Below are 14,002 nucleotides of genomic sequence, written 5' to 3'. Positions count from 1 at the left end.
CTTCAGCGCCAGTATGTCCCACAGGGCTGGCTCCCCGGGAGTGGGTAGGTCTGTCTCTGCGGGACAGGATAGATGACGGCAGACAGCGTGAGCAGACCCCAGAGACACACAGCTGGTCCCCTGCAGAGTCGCATGTGACCACGAGTCTTTCGGGTGCCCGCAGCAGCCGAACACACACTCCCCCACACACACCTGCTCACCCCGGGGGCCTAAAATTCCGGATGCTTCACCACTGCAAGAATCCCGTGGGTCTGCCTGGACTTCTCATGGCCTCTTGGGCCCAGGAGCTCCCCGGCAGGCAAAGGGATGGGTGGGGGGCTCCACCCAATGAACTGGTCCAGTGGAATATTCCCTAAGTGGTCCAGAAGGGGGGCTCTCTCAGGGTGACAGCAGCAGGAGGTGGGTCCAAGTCGGGGGCCCTGACTTCCTGGATCCCCCTGCGCTGCCCACCAACCTGCTCCAGGGTGCTGAACTCGGGGGAGGCCTCGAGGAGGGATCCCTCAGACCTCAGAGGTCCACTGCTTCCCAGGCCTGGGCTGGGGCCTCACGCTTGCCATCCTGGCTTCTCCACAGCCCTGGCTCCGCAGGCTCGTGTCTCCCCGAGCGGGACTGCAGGAACCGCGCCGGCTGCCTGGGGTGGGTGAGCCTTGGGGCCCCTCCTGGGCTGGGCTCCCAAGGGGGGCGAGGCAGTTTCAGTGCTGTCTCGTGGTGGGCACGCGGGTCAGCACGGCCCCACCCACCCGGGAGCAGGGCGCGGCCTGGGAGGTGGGCGGGACAGGAGCACAGCTAGGGGCCGAGGGGAGGGCTGGTCAGGGTGGAGGCGCCGCCAGCGTGGACTGTGCCAGGAGCTCCAGTCCCGCACCGCCGAGCTCAGCCCGACCCCTGCCCTCCCAGAACCTCAAGGACCACGGGGGCTGGTGTCTCTAGAGACCCTGTCAGACGCCCCATCCCTGGGGGTCCCGCATGGTCACAGCCGCCTCGCCGCCATCCATCCTCTTCGTGGTGGTCATGGTGGTCGGCTGCAGACCTCGATGCGCTGAGGTTTGTCAGGGAGAGGAGCCTGTTCCAGCACAGGGAAGCGGCTGACCTGCCAAGCTGGCATGCAGCCCCTGGGCCCCGACGGGAAGGGTGGGGAGGGGGCACGTTCTGCCGGGAAAGGCTGGATTCCTCCCGGCTCCAGGGCTCCCTGGGGGCTGCGAGGGATGGCCAGTTTGCACGGTGCTTCTAAAGCAGGAGGCAGACCTGCAGGTATCCAGCTGAATACACCCGGAGAGACAGCGGGTTGTCCGTGACGTCGCTCTAGCCAACGTCCTTGCTCTTTAGCCTTATGTCATCGGGTCTCTGCTTCCCCAGGGGCATTTAACCACTTGCAGCAAGAGGGGTTTGCTGCTGCAGACACCTCCTTGCTCAGCAAGTAGGTAATTGCAGGCTCGTGGTTACCTGAAACCACCTTGGCTGGTGAGTTAAGTGACCATCACTGAGCTGAAACTGCTTTGGCTCCGGAGTGGCTAACTCTCCTAGTGTCAGGGAGAGATTCCTCATCATATGTCCATTGGTGCTCATTCCCATCCGTGGGAGGAAAGCTCTCCCTGCAGAGGTAAAGGCAGAATCTCTTACGCCTGCTGGAATTTCTTGTTTAAGGCAGTTATAGAGGTTTAATGGGACGGATCGACGTGAGGCTTCTGTTCAGTTATGTCAGGAGAACAGGACAGTGAATACAGCAGGGCACACCGTCCTGTGTTCTCCAGCCATCAAGACAATGGGCTGCCCAAGCATAAAGGCCATCCCCCAAACTTCCACATATGGAGGTGAAACCAGGGGGCGCACATGAAGCCTCCACACGAGTGATGGAATCTCTGGGTTCCTTCATTGGTGCAGAGGCACTGGCATTGCTTAGCCAAGGCTCGGAAATTTTGTTGTTACACAACAGGAAGTTACCTAGATGTACGGATATGTCAGCGAGTTTACAGATGACTCAACTTGCATTGCCAGCTCCGTTGAACTTTCATGCAGATATTCAAAGGATCTTGTTTTCCTATGCCAGGGGTGGGTCAAATTGAAGCAAGGAATACATTTAGGTGGGCTTAGCTCCCTAACTATAAAATGGGCCTGCAGGACAATTTGGACAGACAGCAGCATCTGGAACCCCAGTGAAATTACTTATAGGCTGAACCAAGAGGCCGTTGCTATGCTGGGCCAGCTGAGGATTCCAATGGCAAATCGAGCAATCGGAGAGGTTTCCCCCTTTCTTCAGGGACTGGGAGATACGAATGAGGGTGTTGTCCTTCCATAGAAGGGAGGGAGGAACAGGGTGAGGGACTGTATTGAAGTAAAGGTATACAGGCCTGGTCCAGACGTTTTGGGAAAGCTGTTGGCCTCAGATGTCCTCTGCTTCGGGTCCTAATGGGCATTATCTTCAGGTCGCCAGAGAGTGTACAGGTCCAGTTGGGATTTGGTGCATCCTTTAGATGGGACACTGAACCCAGGAGTCCCCTCTGGAGTTTGGTGCACAAGCGTTAGTCAACAGGATTTGATGGGGTCCTGCCGGCGAGCCTGGAGAGGATCCTTTTGGAGGTGCCTTTTCCAGTACCCAGAATCTCCAGGCTGTGGGCTGTGACATTCGGGGTCTTGGTCTCCGGGAGTGCGCTGCAAAGGAAGTGCTCTGCCAGAGCTTGGTGATTTTCTTTCTTTTTTAGTTTTTTAAAATTTAATTGACGTATAGTTGATTTACAATGTTACGTTAGTTTCAGGTGGACAGCAAAGTGATTCGTTACACACACACACATATGTTCTTTTTCAGATTCTTTTCCCTTATAGGTTATTATAAAATATTGAGTTGGTTATCTATTTTATGTATAGTAGTGTGTATATGTTAATCCTAACTATTTTCTTAAACTTTTTTTTTTTTTTGACCACACCATGTGGCTTGCACGATCTTAGTTCCCCCACCAGGGATCGAACCTGGGCTCTCGGCAGTGAGAGCACGGAGTCCTAACCACTGGACCGCCAGGGCATTGCCCAACTGGTTATTTTCAGTAGAAGCAATGAGGCCTTTACAATGCAGAAGTATTTCTCCCTTTCTCAGCTCGGATCAAAGAACCACGTGCTTTGGGTGTCCTGTTCAGGGACAACAGACTCCATTGAACGTGTGCACATACGTCCACTGTCATGAAAAACAAAAATACTTAATAAGAGTTTCAGAACTCTTGAGGGACCAGGTAGGGAGAAAATGTAAATGCTTCAACCTTTGATGCCAACGTACACTTTACCAAATTGTTTTAAGTTATAGACAGCTTAAAGGAGAGGAGAAAAGGGGATCCGTTATGTCTGGAAAGCAAAACATTAAAGCAATTGGTTTTCCATTAGAGTTTTAGAAATTCTTACACAGTTCAGTCGTATGATCTTAGAGTTATAAGAAAGAAAACTGTTTCAGAGTGCCCGTCAGAGTCCTTTCCGTGAATCTCTTTAAAGAGGAACACATTTCGAGAAGCATCAGGGTAACGCAGTAACTATAATGACAGAAAGACTTGAAAATGCCCATTATTAAAAATCTGATGAGAATTCATTATAATGGGAGTGGCAAGGGGATCAGCTTATCTTTTTGACATATGTTTAAAATGGTGAGCGGTTGGAAATTCCCTGGTGGTCCAGTGGTTAGGGCTTGGCGCTTTCACTGCTGGGGCCCGGGTAACTAAGACCCTGCAAGCCATGCAGCACGACCAAAAAAACCCAAAAAACAGAAACAAAACAAAAATCATGACCAATAACATTATATCAGGACATCTCAGAATTTAGCAATTTCATATGATTTTGAGCGCATGTTGATATGTACCTATACAACTAGAAGGTTAAAAGGTTCTGTATTCCTTCTTATTTAGAAGCCTATTACAAGCTTCCCATGTAATCTAGCTCATCAAATAAGCCTGATTAGTTCAGCATTTTACCAGGTGAGAGGCAAATCCTTTGAGATTCTCCAGGGGCCCTCTGGAAGAGCCCAGTTAGTGTAAGGTCAGCAAGACTTCATTTATAACATGATTTGGGGTAAGTTTGTCAAAAGTAACACAAGGTTTTGGACATTTGACCAAACAGGACCACAGATCATTATGAAATGATACTTAATTATCTGTCTGACCAAAGTAACAATAAAAGATTTCAAAGGCAAATACAAGAGGTTACATAGTTGTAAGCAAAACTTAGCTCTTTTATTTATTTATGTATTTTTAAATTTTTTTAGCTCTTTTAATATTGAGAAGAGGACTTCCCTGGTGGCGCAGTGGTTAAGAATACGCCTGCCAATCCAGGGGACACGGCTTTGAGCTCTGGTCCGGGAAGATCCCACATGCCGCGGAGCAACTAAGCCCGTGCACCATAACTACTGAGCCTGCACTCTAGAGCCCGTGAGCCACAACCACTGAGCCTGCGCTCTAGACCCTGCGAGCCACAACTACTGAAGCCCGTGAGCCTAGAGCCCATGCTCCGCGACGACAAGAGAAGCCACTGCAATGAGAAGCCCGCGCACCACAACGAAGAGTAGCCCCCACTTGCCGCAACTAGAGAAAGCCCGCGTGCAGCAACAAAGACCCAATGCAGCCAAAAATAAATAAATAAAAAATATTGAGAAGACTCAGTTTTCTTTAGTAATGAAAGTCCTGAATAAGACAACGTAAGCACAGGAAATAATTTTGTTAAAACACAAATCTTTGCTTTCTAAGCAGTTTACTTTAAAAAATGGTAAAGAAAAATCCATAATCTCCCACGAGAAGCAAACCAATATTCCAAGAAAACCTTGTCCTCTTAGCAAATGAAAGAAAATTGTTTTAGTTTTACCTAAGTACACTACTGATTTTTATTTTTTTATAAATTTATTTATTTTTGGATGCATTGGGTCTTCGTTGCAGTGCACAGTCTTCTCATTGTGGTGGCTTCTCGTTGCGGAGCACGGGCTCTAGGCACACGGGCTTCAGTAGTTGTGGCGCATGGGCTTAGTTGCTCCGTGGCATGTGGGATCTTCCCGGACCAGGGCTCAAACCTGTGTCCCCTGCATTGACAGGCGGATTCTTAGCCACTGTGCCACCAGGGGAGTCCTGCTCCAGTTAACTTAAAAACTATAATTAGGGGTTAAGCATTTGGACCCTAAGAGGGTTCAATTTTATTTTATTTTTATTTAATTTTTATTAAAGTTTTTTTTTGATGTGAACCACTTCTGAAGTCTTTATTGAATTTGTTACAATACTGCTTCTGTTTTATGTTTTGGTTTTTTGGTCTCGAGGCATGTGGGATCTTAGCTACCTGCCCACATATTGAACCTGCACCCCCTGCATTGGAAGGTGAAGCCTCAACCACTGGACCGCCAGAGAAGTCCCCCTGAGGGTCTGATTTTAAAGGGGCAGGTTTTCACAGGGGAGGGGAAAGGAAGAAACAAAGGGGGCGGAGTCTGAGACAAAGGGGACGGAGAAGACACACAAGATGGTGCCAGAGACAAAGAAGTTAGGGGAGGGGAACTCAAGGAGCACAAGGCTTCAGAAACTGTTCTGCTCTTTTCAAGTTTTTTAGTTGTTTTGGCCACTTTAGAAATGGCATCTTGCAAAGAGGCAATTTTAGACTTTGGTGCACAGTTGCAAGCTTCCAGGTACCAATGAAAATAAATATCCCATTCTTCTTATTTAATTTTAGAACCACATGGGACTTCCCTGGTGGCGCAGTGGTTAAAAATCCGCCTGCCAATGCAGGGGACACGGGTTTGATCCCTGGTCCGGGAAGATCGCACATGCCGTGGAGCAACTAAGCCAGCGCGCCACAACTACTGAGCCTGCGTGCCACAACTGCTGAAGCCCGTGCGCCTAGAGCCCATGCTCTGCAACAAGAGAAGCCACTGCAATGAGAAGCCCGCGCACCGCAAGGAAGAGTAGCCCCCATCGCCGTAACTAGAGAAAGCCCGCGTGCAGCAACGAAGACCCAACACAGCCAAAAGTAAATAAATTAATTTAAAAAATAATAAATTAAATAAAATAAAATTTTAGGACCACAGTTCCCCAATTTAATCTTAAGAAAAACAAGTTTGGGAAGATTGAAAGTTCCCTGTAATGGCCGTGATAATTCTGGATTACTTTTAGTTGGTTCAGCCCACTTAGTTAAAAATGAGCATGTCAGGGGAAAAAGAAACGAGCATGTCAGGGTCCATAGCTTTCAAACATGAACCTTCCAGAGTCCCTGAGGGAGGGCTGCCCTCAGAGCGCATAGATGACCAGGATCCCTTTTCCTTAAGTTCTCCTGGAAACCCAAGAAAGTTGCTGGAGTCCTAGCCCAGATTCCAGTTAGCTCGATCCCCCCACTCTTGCACACTCCAGAAGACAACTGAGTATTCACCAAGGGTGAAACCTTGAACCAGAAAGGATGAAACCTCTCCCCTGAAAGGACAAAGCCTCTCCAGATCCCGAAAAAAGCTAGAGAACTCAAAACGCAAAGAAGCAGTTTGGAATACAAGAAGAGACTCAGGGAAGTGATAAGCATGAAGGGCTCACAGTGTGGGTACCTCGCTCCATTCCAGGGCCTGTCATCTCTTGGGGTTCGCCGCCTTCAGATCCCACTTCTGACACCATATAAATATATCAACTTCAGTAAATGGTAGCCAGTTATTTTACCAGCGAAAGCAAGCTTATTCAGGAATAGCAGAGGAATTGCAATTTGGGATGTGGAAACTATGGCAGACAAAAAAGCCAAATCCAGAGAACAAGGAGGGGGAACTTGCTTTTATAGGGAAAAGGAGGAGTAGGGAGGGGCTGTGATAACCAAAGATTCCATTGGAGGAGCTGGGGTTCAATGGAGTCTTCCCATTGACTGGGCCCCTGCAGTCTCTGATTGGCTGGGCTGTCGGGGGTGGAGGGAAGTTTCCTTCCTCCTGACTGATGGTAAGTAGAGGCACCTTCCTGTCCAAGATGTAGGCGGAAATCTCTTCCTGTTTGGGGTAATTGACGTGCATATTCGTGGAGAGAGCTCCCTACAGACCCGTCCTGACTCCAACTTTAACTGAGGGTTCTATAATTAATTCCACAACTTAAACTTCTTCTTTTGACTTTATTTTGTGCCTTTTAGTTGTCCAGTTTTTTCTATGCTTCTTTTTTCTTATTTCTCACTTCTTTTTGTACTGGTACCCTCCAGTGCCCAGTGTTCCATTTTTCTCCTTAATTGGTTGGCAGTTATACCAGGAACACCTAATCTAACACGTCTTATATCCTCACTGCAGCAGTGAAGGGACTTTCCATCACATGGGCTCCCGTTTAGCCCTCTCCAACCTAAGGACGATTCTTGTCCAAGTATTTTAACTCTGTCCCTTTGTTTCAACCCTGCATATGAGATATTATTATTGTATTTCATTTATATTGATTTTGATATTTTATTTTATTGATTTATTTATGAACTAGTTCCTTCAGATGCTCTATAATCAGTGTTCCAGGTTGTGTATGTGCCTGTGGACTGTTCTGGGCTCTCTATTGCCTTTTGTGGATCAGTTTGTTTTCCCTGGGCCGAGATCATGCTGTCCTGATAGTTATGGCTTTATAAGTCTGCAGAAGCCATAACAGCTAGCGGGATATCATTATTCTTGAAGAGTCACGTGGCTCTTCTTGGGCTTGTTTTTAATTTGATTTTGTTAAATTCTTTGAAAAACCTTTTAGGATTTGATCAGAGTTGCATTGACTCTACAAGTCAATTTGGGGAATAATGATCCCTTTGCCCTGCCGTACACTTATTCAGGGCTGATCTACTGCTTTTCAGTGAAGTTTGTAATTTGCTGTAGACACGTCTTCCTCGTTTTTGTTAGATTTGTTCCCAGAAACAATACATTTTTTGGCTGGTATTGTAAAGGGTTACTATTGTGTAATATAACATATGTCAAGAAACATGTATAAAACAAAATATATATTTAAAGTTTTATGGGAATTCCCTGGCAGTCCAGTGGACTTGGTGTTTTCACTGCCGTGGCCCAGGTTCAATCCCTGGTAGGGGAACTAAGATCCTGCAAGCCATGTGGTGTGGCAAAAATATATATAAATAAAAAATATATATATAATATATATAATATATATATATTATATATATAATATATAAATAAATACAGAAATAAAAAAGTTTTACTGTAAAGCAAGCACTCATGTGCTCACCATCCAGGTCAAGAAACAGGACGTGGTCAGTCTCCTAGGAGCCCCCTAGCCTCCCCTCTACTCACTGGCTCCCACCCCACCCCTCCCTGGTGCCTCTCCCCTGCCCCACGCGATAACCACCCAAATTTTAAGATAATTACCACCTTGGTGTTTTTTGTTTTTAATATTTATTTGTTTGGTTGCACTGGGTCTTTGTTGCGGTACTCGGGATCTTCACTGTGGCATGCAGGATTTTTAGTTGCGACATGTGGGATCTAGTTCCCTGAGCAGGGATCGAACCCAGTCCCCCTGCATTGGGAGCACGGAGTCTTAACCAGTGGACCACCAGGGAAGTCCCTACCACCTTGTATTCTTCATACTTCAACCACCTAAATTTATAACCCTAACCAGTCTGGTTTAGTTTGTTTTTTATGTTGTAGCTTTCTTGTTTATTTTTTAAAAAAAACAGCTTGATTGAGGTATCACTTCCATACCACAAAATATACTCGTTTTAAGGGGACAATTTATTTCTATTTTTTATTTTTTTTAAATTTTTATTTATTTATTTATTTTTGGCTGGGTTGGGTCTTCATTGCTGTGCACGGGCTTTCTCTATTTGCCTTGAACAGGAACTACTCGTCCTTGCGGTGCGCAGGCTTCTCATTGCAGTGGCTTTCTCTTGTTGCAGAGCACGGGCTCTAGGCCGGAGGGCTTCAGTAGTTGTGGCGCACGGGCTTAGTTGCTCCGCGGCATGTGGGATCTTCCTGGACCAGGGCTCAAACCCGTGTCCCCTGCATTGGCAGGCTGATTCTTAACCACTGTACCACCAGGGAAGTCCCGCTAATTTATTGATTTTTAGTAAATTTGCAGAACGGTGCAAATATCACCACAATTCAGGTTTAGAATATTTCCATCATCCAGAAAGATCCATCCTGCTCGTTTTCCATGAATCCCTGTTCCTACCCGTTTCTCAGACAACCACTAATCCTCTTCCTGCCTCTATAGGTTTGCCTTTTTAAAAAAGCATTTCAGGGGACTTCCCTGGAGGTCCAGAGATCAAGACTTCGCCTTCCAGTGCAAGGATTGAGGGTTTGATCCCTGGTTGGGGAGCTAAGAACCCACATGCCTCGCAGCCAAAAATCCAAAAAAACCCATAAAACAGAAGCAATATTGTAACAAATTCAATAAAGACTTTAAAAATGGTCCACATCAAAACAAATAACTTAAAAAAAAAAAAGCATTTCATACAAATGGAATCTTTTGCAGCTTTTCGCATCTGGCTTCTTTCACTCAGCACGTTTTTGAGGCGCACCCGTGCCTTGCCCGAGGACATATCGGCAGTTGGTGCCCTTCTTTCTATTGCTAAATAGTATTCCATTAAATGGATCAAAAACATTTCGTTTACTCATTCACCAGTTAATGGACATTTGGATTGTTTCCATTTTTTTTGCTCTTATGCATAAATGGTGCAAGGAACATTTGCCAAAAATTTCTTTGTATGGACATGTGTTTTTATTTATCCTGAATCAATAACAAGGAGTGGAATTGTTGAGTCATATAAAAAGATTTTTTTTGTTTAATTTTTAAAGAATCTGCCGAACTGCTTTCCGACGTGGCAGCACCGTTCTTCATTCCACCAGCAGTGTATGAGGGTCGCAGCTTCTGCACATCCCTGCCCAAACCTGTTACTAACAGTCGTTTTATTCCAGCGATACTGATGTGTGGTTTTACTTTGCATTTCCCTAATAACTAACGGTGCTGGGCATTTTTCCATGTGCTTATCAGCCATTTCTATTATTCGGGTTGCTTGTCTTATTATTGAGTTGATCTTTATATATTTGGGCTGTAAGTGTTTTATCAGATATATGATATGCAAATATATATTTCTCCCAGTCTGTAGGTTGTTTTTAATGTTCATAATTTAAAAATGTATTTTTTGTTTTTTAAATATTTTTATTGAAATATAGTTGATTTACAATGTTACATTAGTTTCAGATGTACAAAAAAGTGATTCAATTATATGTATATATGTGTGTGTGTGTATATATATATATTCTTTTTTTACATTCTCTTCCATTATGGGTGATTATAAGATAGTGAGTATAGTTCCCTTAAAAATGTCTTTTGGGGCTTCCCTGGTGGTGCAGTAGTAGAGAGTCCGCCTGCCGATGCAGGGGACACGGGTTCGTGCCCCGGTCCGGGAAGATCCCACATGCCGCGGAGTGGCTGGGCCCGTGAGCCATGGCCACTGAGCCTGCGCGTCCAGAGCCTGTGCTCCGCAACGGGAGAGGCCACAACAGTGAGAGGCCCACGTACCGCAAAAAAAAAAAAAAAAAAAAAGTCTTTTGAAGTGCAAAATGTTGGGTTTTTTTTTTTTAGTTTTTAATTTTTATGAAGTCAAATTTCTTTTTTCTGGAATGGATCATGCCTTTGATGTTGTATCTAAGAACTCTGCTTAATCCAGCGTCGTAAAGGTTTTTCTAAGTTTTTTTAAAAATAAATTTATTTATTTATTTATTTTTGGCTGCATTGGGTCTTTGTTGCTGTGCGTGGGCTTTCTCTAGTTGCGGTGAGCGGGGGCTACTCTTCGTTGCGGTGCACAGGTTTCTCATTGCGGTGGCTTCTCTTGTTGTGGAGCATGGGCTCTAGGTGCCCGGCTCAGTAGTGTGGCTCGCAGGCTCTAGAGCGAGATCTCAGTAGTTGTGGTGCCCAGGCTCAGTAGTTGTGGCTTGCAGGCTCCAGAGCACGGGCTCAGTAGTTGTGGCGCACGAGCTTAATTGCTCCACGGCATGTGGGACCTTCCCAGACCAGGGCTCGAACCTGTATCCGTGGCATTGGCAGGCAGATTCTTAAGCACTGCACCACCAGGGAAGTCCTAGTCTATGTGTTATTCTAAATGGTTTTATGTTTTTAGCTCTTACATTCAGGTCTATGAACCATTTTTGTACTAATTTTTGTACATGCTGTGACATGAGGGTCTAAATTAATCTTTTTGCACGTCAATATCCAAGTGTCCCAGCAGCATGTTTTGAAAAGACTATCGTTTCCTCATTGACTTTTGCTTTGACCCCTGTGTCAGTTAGGGTTCGACCAGAGGAAAAAGATATATTATAAGGGAGATTGGGAGATATATTATAAGGAAATTGTTTCTAGAATCAGTTTACAAGACTGTAGGGGCTAACTAGGCTCCGCGGCATGTGGGATCTTCCCAGACCGGGGCACGGTGTGTGGTTGCTTTATAATGCTGTGTTAGTTTCTTGCTGTACAACAAAGTGAATCAGTCATACATATGAATGTATCCCCTCTTTTTTAGATTTTTAGATTTCCTTCCCATTTAGGTTACCACAGAGCATTGAGTAGACTTCCCTGTGTTATACAGTAGGTTCTCATTAGTTATCTATTTTATACATAGTAGTGTATATATGTCAGTCACAATCTCCCAATTCATCCCACTCCCCCAGATTAATTTTTTTGCATGTGGATGTCCAGTTGCTGTACGACCAGAATCTTGTGGATTTTTTATTTCATTTGTTGAGCTTTTTTAAAATATAAATTTATTTATTTTTTTTATTTTTGGCTGCGTTGGGTCTTCGTTGCTGCGCGCGGGCTTTCTCTAGTTGCGGCGAGCAGGGGCGACTACATTGCGGTGCACGGGCATCTCATCACGGTGGCTTCTCTTGTTGCGGAGCACAGGCTCTAGGTGCGCAGGCTTCAGTAGTTGTGGCTCGCAGGCTCTGAGCGCAGGCTCAATAGTTGAGGCGCGCAGGCTTAGTTGCTCCGTGGCATGTGGGATCTTCCCGGACCAGGGATTGAACCTGTGTCCCCTGAATTGGTGGGCGGATTCTTAACACCTGCACCACCAGGGAAGCCCTGTTGTGCTTTTTAACTCCAGGTTTTTCCATTTGGTTATTTTTTGTCTTGCAATTCTTTATTACAAAACCCCATTATTTTCAGTCTTGAAAGTTTTAGAACCTAAGCACCTTCTCTTTCTGAAGAGTTGAAATGTTTGCAGCCAGTAGAAAGTGATGGAAGTCTACAAAAATATTCTGAAGAGCCAAAGGAGAAGCCTCAGACTTGCCTCTGGAAACACCAGCGGCTGAGATGAAGGACTGCACAGCAAAGTTTTCCGTAGAATGCCAGACCTCGGGCCAGCTCTTGCTGCACTGTGAGAACGGATGCATCTTATCACACGATACAAGAATCAATCGAAGCCAAAATGACGGAGATTGAAGTGGAACCTATGACATATCTCGATCTTCCCAGTGTGAAGCTCTTCACACAAATCCTGACTACCATAAAAGATTACAGAACCAGAGGAAGGTCTTAGATTGTATGGCAATGGTTATAGAAGAACTGCAATTATCAGTGGGGCAGCTTCAGGCCTTCATGGGCAAAAGTTCTCAGTGCTTCCAGTAGGGGTCAGTACAGTTTGGGAAGAGACGCCACCAACAGCCAGATCCCTCGCCGGCTTCAAACTTCCGGAGCTTCAGCTGCAAGCCCCGCCCACCACATGTTGCTCTGGGTCTTGTCAGTCACCTTCTGCAGCTTTCCTGCCACAAGATGCTCAAGAGGAGAGGAATGGCAGACTTCCCAGCGCCTGGGGACTGCCTGGCGTCTGAGCTGGTATTCTCCACCCTCTCGCCTTTGGAGGTGACCGGGTGGCTATAGGGTTCCTTAAGTTTTTTCTAGAAGTGATGGGAACTGTCGACTTAAAAAAATGCACAACGTGAGAGTTGCGATTTGAGTTTTATTTGGGGCAAAATGAGGGCTGCAACCCGGGAGACAGCATCCCAGATCGCTCTGAGAAACGACTCCACAGAGGCAGGGAGGAAGGTCAGTATAGATGTGGTCTGGGTGAAGGGGGAGTACATGCAGTCAAGCATTATTTTTTGTAGAAGGTTTCTGCTCGTCTCGTGCACGTCACTGCCAGTCATGAGGAGCAGACGTCGCCGTGAAGGATTTGAGTGCTTGTCTAGATACGAGGAGATACAAGAACTGGGCTCATAAAATTGTCTCCTGAAAATATCCATCTATCGGAAGACCTGTTCTGCCAGTGTCACCCAGAGCCCAGAGCGCCTCCGTTCAGCGTTTCAGGGGCTGTTGCAAGGCAGCAGCCGCAGCAGCACATGATTTACGCCTTGTAGAGGCAGCTGGCAAGTGACGATGGCGAGCGCCAATTTGTAGCTGACAGAACGTTGTAGGAACACTTTTCCCAGGAATGTACAAAATGCTTGGAACTTTTTTCGGAATTAACCTCAGAATCAGTGGCCCATTCTTTTGAATATCCTTCATGGTCAGAAGTCATCATCCTGTGAAGAAGTTTTGCAGGTTTTGAAACAATCCAAAGTCACTCAGGACGAGTCTGATGACACATTCGGGCATTTCAAGTTGTAAAGTTATGGGACTACCGTTCCAGTGTGTCTCAAAGGTGGTTCCAGTGGAAGAGTTTTGCATCACTGGGGTACATGCATCACTCCACACGATGTCCAGACTGTGGAAACGCCATGTGCTCCGTGTCCTGATGTCCACTGTGTGCTGTAGCTTTCAGTTCCAAGTTGACATTCTGAGTCCCAGACCCATGGCAGGAAGGGACCAAGTGCCTTTTTTTTTTTTTTTTTTTTTTTTGCGGTACGCGGGCCTCTCACTGTTGTGGCCTCTCCCGTTGCGGAGCACAGGCTCTGGACGCGCAGGCTCAGCGGCCATGGCTCACGGGCCCAGCCGCTCCGCGGCATGTGGGATCTTCCCGGACCGGGGCACGAACCCGCGTCCCCTGCATCGGCAGGCGGACCTCTCAACCACTGCGCCACCAGGGAAGCCTCAAGTGCCCTTTTTAGCTCTTCTCTGTACTTGTTAAAATCTGCATT

At 46.4% G+C, this 14,002-nt stretch overlaps 1 pseudogene; it reads left to right on the top strand.

Annotated features, from left to right (window-relative positions):
- The first annotated feature begins 963 nt into the window (after nt 1–963).
- On the top strand, nt 964–12,757 carry LOC132523108 (kinetochore-associated protein DSN1 homolog; annotated as a pseudogene).
- Nucleotides 12,758–14,002: the final 1,245 nt, after the last annotated feature.

Source organism: Lagenorhynchus albirostris, chromosome 7, assembly GCF_949774975.1.
Source record: "Lagenorhynchus albirostris chromosome 7, mLagAlb1.1, whole genome shotgun sequence".
NCBI classification, from domain to species: Eukaryota; Metazoa; Chordata; class Mammalia; order Artiodactyla; family Delphinidae; genus Lagenorhynchus; species Lagenorhynchus albirostris.
Note: the sequence above shows the minus strand (reverse complement) of the source record. Positions and strands in the feature narration are given on the sequence as shown.